Source organism: Diuraphis noxia, unplaced genomic scaffold (assembly GCF_037042655.1).
Source record: "Diuraphis noxia isolate RWA-SAM2 unplaced genomic scaffold, SU_Dnox_SAM2 contig0003, whole genome shotgun sequence".
In the NCBI taxonomy this organism is placed as follows: Eukaryota; Metazoa; Arthropoda; class Insecta; order Hemiptera; family Aphididae; genus Diuraphis; species Diuraphis noxia.
This window is the reverse complement of record NW_028301713.1, coordinates 8,755,591-8,768,733: the sequence shown is the minus strand read 5'-3', so window position 1 is coordinate 8,768,733 and position 13,143 is coordinate 8,755,591. Positions and strand designations below refer to the sequence as shown.

At 32.5% G+C, this 13,143-nt stretch overlaps 1 long non-coding RNA gene across 1 annotated transcript in view; it reads right to left on the bottom strand.

Annotated features, from left to right (window-relative positions):
• Positions 1-1,020: 1,020 nt before the first annotated feature.
• The window catches only part of LOC149056668 (uncharacterized), a 33,406-nt gene continuing 21,283 nt past the window's right edge, over positions 1,021-13,143 (bottom strand). The window contains exon 4 of the long non-coding RNA XR_016191064.1: positions 1,021-1,169. This is a non-coding gene — a long non-coding RNA (uncharacterized LOC149056668). The remainder of the gene's footprint in view (positions 1,170-13,143) is intronic.

Here is a 13,143-nt window from a genome sequence, read left to right as displayed (position 1 = left end):
TCTCAAAAACTAGGGAACATAAATATATATTTTTAAAAATATAACAGCGGGAAAACGGAAAGATTTACACAACACCAGTTTTTAACAAAATAGTTTCTGTTTTTTTGTTGAAATTCTAAATGGAAATAACCACGCGCAGGACATTCTCATCATATTTTAATTAGCATTTTCCAAATACAATGTCATTTAAATATATCATGGTTTTTTTATTTATATAAGATACGAATACTATCATGGAAAATAGACAATATTATAGTTATTTACACGATTTAATACGTATAAGGCTTAATTCATTACTCATATTTTGAAATTTAAAATTTAGTCAATTTTTATCAATTTATGCTTGTAATTTTTTTCGTCTTGGTCAAAAATGTAAACATTTAATCTACGATTTTTCTCATAAATTATTTTTCTTATAGAAATGTATAAACGACGAAAATACATAAGCACAATTTATTTTTTTCATAGCCGTTTAAAAGTTTAAATGATGACAAAAAAAAAAAAAAAAACTATCGGAACGTTAAATAATTATAATTTTGCCACACACTTTTAAGTTATTAAGTTATTTTATTGATGTTAAACAAATATTAACCTATAGTATTTAAAAAATCCCAATATTCCATATTTTATTATAATAATATGTATTATCATTGTTTTCTACTTTCCATAACATTTCAAAAATATTTAACCTATTTTGTATGCTGTTTATTCCACGAAGGATTGAAACTATTCTTATTAATAATAATAGTATTCTATATTGTGCGTCAGTATTTACAAGTCAACAGGAATAATATAATATAATTAATCAAATCAAAATCAAAATCGAAAAATTTATAATTTCATTATGATATTAGGTAGCCAGATAGATTCTGGTCTTATGTGCGACCTATCAACAAATTTTTTCTAAGGTATATTCTATAATTTATTGACACTTTTGAAGTAATTTTTCAAAATAAAACCACCATATTATTACGTATAGTCGTATATTATTAGGTGTATAAGTGTATAACTTACTCGTATTTTCAACAAAGAGTATTTTTCATATACTTGCTCAGAAGTCGTTGAATGTGGTTTTTATAATTGCGTCTCAACCATTCCTGTTCAATTTTCGCAGTAGGTACATAATAATCTGACAATTTTCCGTTAAGTCGTCTGTTTCCGAGAATGGTCTAGAAAACATAATTTTGTTACTCGGATGGTCGTTTTTTTGGGTCGAAACTGAACCTACTAGACCGGTGCGGCGTCTTATTCTCTAATAAAAAAAAGGCCTGCTGCAACAACCGGATTGGTCAAGACTTGATTTTCCATGAAATCGTTTTCATGGAAAAAATGTTACAAAAATCAGATTATTATTTTCCGTGCGGGGAATAAATGGGATACCGAATTTTGAGATGGTCACCCAGAAAAATATCAAAATATGTACTTGTCAGGTTGTCGAAGGGAACAATCTATACCAACAAAAAGTCATCAAAATTCAAACTACATATTTTAAATGTTACGTAATATTTTAATTTAATAATATGTATGAGAAGTTATTGCTTAAATTTAGTTCAACAGACTGCAATTTTATGTCAAGTAAGTATATTATAATAGTTATTCAATCATCATAAATTCATAACATAATGTCATACGATAATAATATCCTTAGAAATAGAACCTGGCACGGAAATAATCGTTTTCTGTGTACAACCATAATGTATATTATTATTATTGAATTCGAATTCTTATAATATATTACGCAGGGAACCACCCAAAAACGAGTTACATTCGAAACTTTCACCGTACGTACTTCAAAGCGAATTTCGAAACTAACGTTAACTGCAGAATACAATATATGCTGATGGAATATTATATGAACGTTTACAATATTATATTTTTCTCACTCGATATAATAGTATTTTATGACTTATGAATTATTCGTCTTGGAGTTTGCGTTCAACTGTTACGATTAAAAAAAAAAAAAAAAAAAAAAAAACAGTGGATCGAAAATCACCATATCGATTTTCGATCCCCTGTTTTTTTTTTTTTTAACCGTTAAGGTCGGTGATTGCTAATGTGAACTGAAAGGGTTATATCAATATATAATTTTAGAAGATATTTTAAACTTTAATCACTCCGTATACGATTTTCGGTTTAGGATAAAAAGTTTGTAAAACGTCTTCGAAAGTGCAAAAATATCGCGGGAAAACCGCACACGGATGTATATAATATATCGCATTGTGATGTGTACTGGTGCAGACCTTTTTTCGACTTTTGAAACACAATGTACCTCGCGAGCGTATTAAATCCAATTCATCACTCGTTTGATGCTGTGGCGGGTGACTTTTCGGTCGGTATGTCTGATGGGGGGGGGGGAGTTCTGACATTTCCGTGCACATTTTTTTCTCCTTCTCGTCGTCTGCGCGAATACGACGACGGACGATCGTTATTAATGTAATGCGTATAACCGTTTTCTCGGCGCACGGCGTCGGGTCGGGTCGGGTCTCGGCCGCGGACCGAACATAGTCCAGTCCGGGACCACCTCGGTGGCAGACGGATGGGGTTGGGGAGGGGGGTTCGCAAAACTTGCATTATCCTTAGTTTTTTTCTCATTCCCCTCTCCGATCCCCTCGCCACCAAAACTCTGGCCAACATCAATTTATGTCACCGACTCGCTCGCTCCCCCCTTGACGAAAAGTCTAACCGATTTTAATTTATATATTATGTCCTGTCGTGGTCGGTCGACATGGGTCGGGTGGTCGGTCGGTAGGTCGATCGGTCGGTCGGTCAGTCGGGAGATGAGCGAAAAAAGACACGAGTGGCTTGCAGTGCACGCGGTGGGAAGCAGGAAAGAAAAGAGCGAATAATGATAAATTGCCACGCGCTTTTTTTTCCCCTACCCTCTTCCATATGTCACGCACGGGAAAACGGGTCCGTTCTTCGCACTTTCCCGCTGGGATCTCCGCCCCACCCGTCGCTACCTTATAGCAGCGGTGTGAACATCGCCGCACGAGAGTAGAGTGGATTGGAGTTTATGGATCGTTTGACGACATCTCCGGGGAGACGGCCTCAGTTGTACGACTAGAGCGATACGGTTGCTGATGAGGTGCGGTGTGAAGGATGTGAAGTGAAATACTGCAAAAAACACTCTGCCGCGGAAATCGACATTTTAATCGTCCGTCCGTCTTCGGCCATCACGACCTCGGCGATATATTATATTATTATATTATGATGGTTGTCGTTGTTGTATTTTTCATTTTTCTTTTTAATATATTATCGTCGCGATGGTGTGATACCGAACTAACCATTAACCATTCGCGTGGTTACGCTTTGGCAACTATATTATATTATATACTGCGCATTTATATGATGGTGCAACGGCAAGAAACGTGACACGTGTTCAACGGTTCATACCGCGTTTCTGGACCAGACGTTAAATTAGGTTTTAGTTTGGACCAGTGTTTGCGGTTTTGTTTTACACGGTTCGGAGGCGCAAACATTGCATGGATTTCCATAATGTACTGTCAACTGTTCGACAACGATTAACAAGATGAGGTTACATTAGGTACTTGTTATTTCCTCATCACACACGCTCTAACTGTTAGAGTCTAACATCATGGAAGAGCCCAGATGAAAATAAAACAAAAAGTTATGTTGAAATAATTTTTAATGACCTGTCAACCGACTCGAAAATCATAATATATAATTTATTTTGGTTGACATATAATAAAATAGTATACGATGGCGTTTATTTCACGTATTTCATAATATTATCTACAAGTACCTACTGCAGATTGAGTGCTATGATATAAGTATTCAGAAAAAATACGTTTATTATTATAACATAATATCACAGATAATATATAATATATATAATAATAAAATAATCTGTGATAACATTATTATACCTAACCATAGGGTTTTTTTTATGTTAAGGTTTTTCTTCCTTTTGATCGCAACATATCATAACTGCTTATAATTTTACAAAGTGAAATATCTTATTGGAAGAATACGATAATAATAATATAATTTTTGAAATATAAATATTTTTCATGGGCATATCGTATTGTTTTCGTCGTAACGTTCGGACAACGAAGATCGTAATTGTACACCACAACTCGTGATACCTATATAATGTATGCGCGTTTTTTTTTTTTTGCTTTTCACACCCTCTCTGGTTATTAATAGAGTAACTCAAATACCCGCAAGACGACTCAACCGTATCGAGACTTGCTGTTCGCGAAGTTATATTGCCGTGGTTTTGTATAAATACTAGAATTCTCTCGCTGTTATAATATGATTATGTGCGAATTGTCAGCCCGTATAGAGTGTCGTGGTTACCAGTCACTGATGTAATGATGTATAGGTACAACTGTTGGTCTTAATACGACTACGGGTCTGGGTGGTCACGAGGGGATGCAAGTGTAGGAGAATTCGCACAAAGTGAAAGTGGGTTAGGCATGTGTATAGAGTTTAGCGCTAAACTTAATTAATACGTTTGTACAACATTATTTCCAAACCCTCCTGCGCGTAGGAGTATAATAATATGGTAAACACAATAATATTTTATATTCTTGGATTTATTATAATACGCAACGATGTTCAAAATTAACAATACTAAAATAATATTATCACGTTGTTCTTATCACAGTGCTGCTATACACACAAATAATAATTTATTAAATACGTAGGTACATGGTATACATATACAAGAGGGTGTGTGCCGCTAAGATTTACCCATCGCGTTATCTCCCGAAATAATGGAGATATCAAAATTCTGGTTTTGTAAAGAAATTCACAGGGGTAAGTTCTTTAATTATTTCATGCTTAAATGTTTTGGTAAATGTTAAAAATATATTTTTTATCTAATTATTTCCAAAAAAAATCACTATAACCATTTTGTAGAGTTTATTTTTCTGGAAATATTGACGTTTCTAAATTTCTTTTTCGTTAATTTCTTGATTTATAACTTTTTTTTTTGGTTTCCAGAAAAATAGCGAATTATTTAACACCGTATAGTGCTATAAAACATGTGAAACATCGTGTCACGCGCGTGCTCGTACGGCCAGCCGAACGACTTTAATATGACTAGTTATGATTAAATTTTTTATTTCTGCAAAACTAGAAAAAATATTAGAAATCAGGAAATTAATGAAAATAAAATGTTGAAACGTCATTATGTTCCGATAAATAAACTCTATAAAATAGCTATCTTAAATTTCATATAAATTTGAATAGGCAAGTTTTCATCATCAGATTATAACTATAACGGCCCATTGATATATTCCATAAGCATTTTATGATGTGGACCACCAACATTATTCTATTAATAGATAAAGTTAAATAAATACAAAACTACTCGTGGCATTTCTATTTAAGTCCGTCTGCATCCCCAAAGTAGTCATATATGCTTAACGATTCACAGTAAAAAAAGTTGGTTATACCATTTGAAAAAAAAAAAATTAATTTTTTTTGTCTCACCACGACGGGATACTTCATAAATAATGTAGTAAATCTGAGTACTCGTTTGGATATAATAATATGATCATGAAATATTTCGTTTTAGACTTGTAAAAATCATGATAATTTGAATTAATTCGTTATTAAAGAAAAATAAGTGGGTGGTGAACATGTTTGGTTAATTATCACCTGTATATATTAATATATTATACATTGTTTTCGTGTGCTGACGTTCACGATTGTAACACATTTTGATGGCCTCGCCGATTCGGTTTACGTTTCCGGAGATAATATAATTATACACTCGTGGTGTAAAGACGTAAAGCCGTTATGGTTTGTTATGGTACACCTCCATAATGCAACTCGTCGTCGTTAATATACATATTATTATGCATTACGCAATCGGATTGTTCGTGTCTCCAAAATCTTATGTTTTAGGAATCCAAGAATCAGAGACGGAGAGGAAAAAACAAAAAATATTTTTATTTTTCGTCGCACATCGTGTTGTTATTATTATTCATCGATCTATAATAACTTATTCGACCGAGCGTATAATACTCAGTAAACCAAAATATTTGTATTGTATATTATACATAACACATACTCGTACGAGATGTCCCCCTTTTTTTCGTGGGGGGGAGGGAGGGAGTGCGATGAACTTCTATTTGAAAATTATTCATATTGTTTTTTTTTTTTTTTAAGACAATTTTATGTTGTATGTATGACGATAGATGAGTTGATAAATTATTTGGGGACGAAATTTCAATTAATACATATGTAAAAATAATGTTATACAAACACAATATTATATCGTTACAATGTATATACGTGTTATAATACGATTAGCTCCCAAAGCTTACTATCTAAATAATATCCTTTTATAAACTGGTAAGTATATAAGTACATTCATAATATACCTTGCTACATCTTAACGAAATAGCTGTAGCCAACATAAAAAAAAAAACTATACTTTCCTATAATAACTGAAGTGTAATTGACGGATATTAGAAGAAACGCAATTTTAATAGAAAAAGACGAGCTTCTCCTGATTCGGCTAGAAGGATTTACGGCTACTTTACGTGCAAAGAACTTCCTCATCGAACAGACAAATTTCCAGAAATCGAAACGACATTTTCGAATTGGTGCCTCCACCGATTACCAGATGGCAAGACGAGACAACTGACAAGCAAATACTAAAATTCATCAAATAACTAATTGTGGTTACGATAATATTGATTATCGCAATAACAGCTGATGTTATGTATATCATATTAATATTTTATAATTTCATTGTGGAAAGGCCATTAAGTGATGTAACACTCAATTTTATCAAAACCTAGGATTTAGCTGATAGACATAAATTACACGTAAATAAACCTTTTCCATGTAACGTAACTTAAATAGTTTTGTAACTACCAATAAGCTAAGTTAATTTAATTCAAGATTAAAAATGTAATTCATGCCGAAATGTCTTTATTAGTTGGTTCTTCCCTCATCAAGTCACACAATCCGTCACGTTATAATTTGAAATAAAACATCCTTTATTATACTTCTTTTCTCTCTATAGATCATATAATTCATTATAAATTTAAAAAAAATTAAGAACACTGTAGCCCACAACAGCAACATAATATGGCTATAAATAATGTAATAAGTCACAACGTACCTATTTGACAATACATGTAATTGCAGGTTTCAATCAATTAATGTTATTCTCCCTTAACCCACCATTATATTGTACTATACAAAATTGACGTAACCACGAAGATCACATAAATATCAAACCACCTTCTCAATAAATATCAATATATAGGTTAAAAACTGTAACTCTCAGCATATATCGTTTACTTGGAGCATAATGACTAATTTAAAAACAAAATCATTAATTTTCGTATTTTACTGCAGGTATATAATTATTTATTAAAAATAAGTGTTTAACGAGCATAACCAATCGAATTTTACCCTCCTCTGATAATTTTTGAAATCGTATAGTCTCTCCTGCAGTAAAAATGCATTTTAGGAAGTCACATGATCACGCCTTGGCCTTTCCGCCGTCATAATATTTTATGTTAATATAATAATATACAATCGCACGTAAGTAAAATATTGTCACGTGACGTGACCTATAATTTATTAAAACAATAAAACACTGCTTAGTCCAAGTACAAAAACATTCAAAACGAGTTGGCTAAAATAAATATATTTACAATCATGGAACGTGTGCCTACCTATTAAAATCCCAAACGTTAACTTTAATTAATTAAATGCCGTCGGCCGTTTAAATGGACGAACTCGCGTGTATGTATTCGTATCAATTTATCACACGTTAGAGCGCTAATAGGTATAATGATATTACCGTCGTGTAGGTATACCAGTGTAAAATAATAATGTGCGTTAGTATATATACGTCTGTCCTCAGTATCAAAAATATTTGAAAAAATTATTCACTCAAGGCTTACCAGTTATTTAAATGCAATAAATGCTATTCCGCATTTCCAATTTGGATTTAAATCTCACCACTCCACTACTCAACAACTTTTACGACTAACGGAGCATATAAATGATGGATTTGAAAAAAAACTACACACAGGTGCTGCCTTCTTAGACGTAGCCCAAGCCTTTGATCGCGTATGGCATGACGGACTCTTATATAAATTAAAAACATTAAACACTCCCACTGCAATATATTATCTAATTAAATCCTACCTCTCTGATCGCTACTTCAAAGTTCGAATCAATGATACTACTTCGGAAACAAAACAAATCAACGCAGGTGTACCACAAGGTTCAAAAATTTCACCATTACTTTTTAATCTATACGTTTCGGACTTCCCTACAACGAATAATACTGAAGTAGCACTATACGCTGATGATAGTGCTATATACTCAAGCGCTAAGGACGTTGAAACATTAACACAAAATATTCAAGCCCACTTGGATGAAATCCAAAAATGGGGAGAAAAATGGAAAATTGCATTAAACCCTCAAAAGAGTACAGCGGTACTCTTCTCCAACCGGCGCCCCAAAACTCCTGAAAATTTGAAATTGAACGGTAATAGTATTCCTTGGTCACCAAATATCAAATACCTCGGTGTAATCTTGGACAGGAAATTAACCTGGAATCCTCATATCACCTCCAAATTACAACAAGGCTACCAAAGACTAAAAGTTCTATACCCGTTGATTAACCGTCAAACTGCATTAAGCTGGAGATGCTCTCTTATGCTATATAAGCAAATACTACGACCATTACTTCTTTACGCATCCCCTGTGTGGGGAAATTGTGCAAAAACCCACATACATAAAATACAAATCTTTCAATCAAAAGTTCTGAGAACCATTTCTAATGCCCCATGGTTTGTACGCAACGATGCACTTCATCAAGACTTCCAGCTACCCACAATAGTTGAGTTCATAAAAAAATCAGCAATCAACTTCTTCGGCCACATCAACTCTGCTCACAGTGCGAAATATTACAAACTAAGTGTCCCTCCTTCTGTACGCCGACTCAAGCGTGGACGTCCACACGACTTGTTGCTATAACGCCTATAACTAATTTATTTAATTTAATTTAATTTAATAAGAAATTATAATATTATAATATTATTATAATATTACATATATGTAGTCATTTGTATCTTATATCACTAATGTATTTTTTTTTTTTTTTTTTTTTAATTGTTATTTATTTTCTAAATGTTAAAAAAAATAATGTTATTAACAGTAAGTTAAGATGACATTCGTCAGTAAAACTTTATGAATAAAAAAAAAAAAAAAAAAAAAAAGTATATATACGTATAAATTATCGTAATATAGAACCTAAAATATGTGGGCCAGCTAGTTTATATTTGACGATGATTCGTATCCATAAATTATGCCGTGAAACGTTTGTGGGTATAGGTATATAGGTCCAGTGGAAGTAATGTGCAAACAGTTCCTGCTCCGGTTCTCGATACCATGGAAAAAAAAAAAAAAGGTATATAGGTCCACAGCGGCGCTGCACAATAATAATATAATATATTATGTATAACGTTAAAATGCATTAGAATTTTAAAGAATGTCGCAGTTAAATAAATACGACGGACGAATACAAAAAAATATACGGGAAAAAAACAGCGGCCTTTTATACACATTTGTATACATCGCGCTCAAAACTAAACTGCGTGTTTATAATATTCTGCAGGCTTAACGACCGACTTCTACAAAAATCTGCCTCGAGGTTCAAGTCTTTTAAAAAAAAAAAATCTCCCAAATAAAAACCAGCTAATATAATGCGCACGTGTATGATGTGTGCTTTATGCGCGTGTATTTTTGTTCGGCCGACGCACATTAATGTCACGGGTTATTAAACATGTAAAATATGTAAATATTGTTAATAATATGTAAGTCTTACGTTTCGTTTATTTATTATTTTTTTTTTCGTTTATGTACTCTCCGAGACGTTTGATTCGATCCGACGAATCTATTAAAATATCGTGATGATATTATTATGATATTTTCATCGCTAGTTATTAGCTATCGTGCCCGTAGCGTGCGCACGTGGCCATAATATTACACCCTCCGAGAATCATAATAATAACATACAGAGTGATTCTCACAGCTAAATCCCCGTGTTTTCCTTTAACAATGAATATTGACTCTGATTTTTCAAACTTTTAAATGCACTTCCCTAATACTTTTGAATGTTTTTTTTTCACGCCACTCAAAGACTATGGAGTTGCGGTCAGTCAGACATTTTTTTTCAAATTAAAACCAATTTTTTTACTGTAGTCTGTTAAACAGATGATTTTTCTGAACATTTTTTTTTTTTTTATAAAAATCGAAATCCAAACAAGTAGTTTTTTTGAATCATCTAACTTTGTACATTGCGGATTACTATATTAGTTCCACGATACTGAGTTCGGGAAATATATGCTGCTTTTTCTATAAGAATTTTTTAATAAATAATATCTAATTATAAACATTAAAATTTTTTTCCTAAAATCGACACCGAGTATAGAAAATACTATATCTAATATTACACTTATTTTGTGAAACCATTTTTATCGACTATAATCCTTATATCCAGTGGCGGATTTAGCGTCAGGCAAAGTAGGCAGTTGCCTAGGGCGGCAAATTTTTAGGGGCGGCCATTTTAGGCCAATATTTTATTGAAAATATACTCTGGGTTTCTTTTTGATTTTCTTATGTACGGTGATTACTTTGAAGGATGAAAAATGAAAATGTTTAATATTTGTATAACATAATATTCTTGTTAATATAATTTCTTCATTATTTTATAATACTAATACATAACAATAAACGTCCAAGTAAATAATCGAACGACTGCCGGAACGTATATTATCTATTATCTAAATACTAACCATAGATTACATATTTTGTTATTTTGTTTTTTTACTAATTCGTCATGGGGCGGCCAAAAAAATTTGTCTAGGGGCGGCAATTGTGTAAATCCGTCTCTGCTTATATCGGACCACGGGTCGCTCTGTAGGTAAATGGTATAAATATAGAAAAAAAAAATCTAAATAATTGCAAAATATATAGGTATAGTCCTTAAATAGGTTAGGTTAAAATCATTTGACGATTTCAATAATCAGCACTATAATTATTGGTCAATCGAAGAAAAAAATATTGATGGTAAATTTACACGCTGCAGTATAATAACCGAAATACTATTCTGGACATATTTTTTGAGAAAACCGTTCGCGGGAATGCGAAAAACTTCGGCGCATCTTCGTCCATAAATATATATATCATTATTGTCAGTGTGTAGTATAATAACTAGGGAACGGATTTTAATTTAATATAAAATCAAAAATATTTAAATATATATTTGTTTATTGCTTAATAAATATTTATTTATAAATGTATAATATTTAAATATTTAAATAAGATAAAATTATTAAAAAATTAAAAAAAATTAACAATTTATTCTGAATCATGTGGGAAACAGTTAGAAATGACATATAGGTAACTACATAAACGGACACAATACGAAAATAACGTGATCGAATAACGCTCATACGAATACTGATCGAAAAGTGACTGCATATACTCGTATACTGAAATTACTACCTACCTAATACTTAGATAAGATATCGAATCGTTGTCGTTTGATATCAAAGGCGTACAGTACAGAGACCTAATCGTATCGCATATCGTATTGTAAAATACTAAAATAAAAACGGAAATTCTTCAATAATACATTAAAATACAGAATTCGTATATTTATTTGTAAAATAGTTAAAATATACATGACAATTCTACAATATTACATAATTTAATATGTATTTATTTATAAAAGAATTTAATTATTCTAAAATATTTAAAAATATTTAAAATAAAAGTAGCATCAAATTACTTGAAATTAAATGAAACGTATAGGTACATACGTATATATCAAAAACTTTCCGATGCTATTACTACATAAAAATATTTATTTAAATTAAAATCCGTTCCCTAATAATAACGATCTCGTAGTAACATTATACACACAATAAATATGTATGTGCGTGCTTTATGTGCACATCTAATTAACCATTAATTATAATATTAAATTTGATTAGAGATTCCGATAAGTTTGTAGAAATTAATGATGTCGAAAGTTTATGTGTTCCCAGCTGGGGTTTCGCGCCGAACAGCCTTCCGCTCGTGCGTTGTGTATAATAATAGTTTTTGAAAATTACTCGGCCGCGGAGAGTTCCTTAGCATAACGAAAGTCACGGGATTATACGTGCCTTGTCTAGTGACTTTCGGTGTTGATGAATTTCCCAAAAATATCGGTCGTCCGGATCCTTAGAGTTATTAATATTTCCAGATAGCGTATATACAGAGAGGATGTGCGCAGTGCAGAACGTATTCGACGGGCCCGACCGGGGGACGACCGAATATTAGTTGGAAAAATGTCTGCACGTTTCAAAATAAAATCCAAATGTCAATGTTATTTTTTATTCCATAGTATCGTCAAAAAATTATGACGTCTTAAAACCATAATATACATACCATGTACGTACCTATGTTGTATAGCAATAATATCATTATAATGACCTAATATAGTAAATAACAAAAATTAATTTATTCCTAGCGCTTACTGCAATAGTTACAACAAGTGAGGTCGTGTTGGGTTAATCCAAAATTATTGTATTTAAATACATATGTTTATTATGATTTATGGCCCAGACAGACACGTATAACGTTCCTCAGTCAGACAAAAAAAAAGTTGTCCTAACCCAACTTAACCTATCCTAACCTAACCTATTCGTGAATATGTATACGTCAAAAGCAAAATGTACAATTAACGATAATTCAAGACACGCCCTGCAACATTGCATGTACTACAGAGTGATGAACAAATCGTTATCAGTTATCACACTTCAAGTGATACAATTTTGGGTGGCCAAGCCTCTAACCCCCCCCCCTCCCCATCCAACCCTTGTTATTTGTGCCTATCGGATGATCCACCCACATGATTCCATCGTCCACGGAAGTGGCCAGTTTGTGATCTTCCTCTCTATTGCGTCATGTCCCGTCTTCATCGACCACGTGTGTCCACGTGCCAATCATGATGATGATATCACTGAATACGCAACCATCGTCGTTTCTTGTTGTGGCGCTCGACGTTTGGTAAATTATCATAATATTCGTCTGGCTTTTTTTTTATACAAACCGACTTAAGGTCGTGTAAGAGGGTATTTAATTTATATG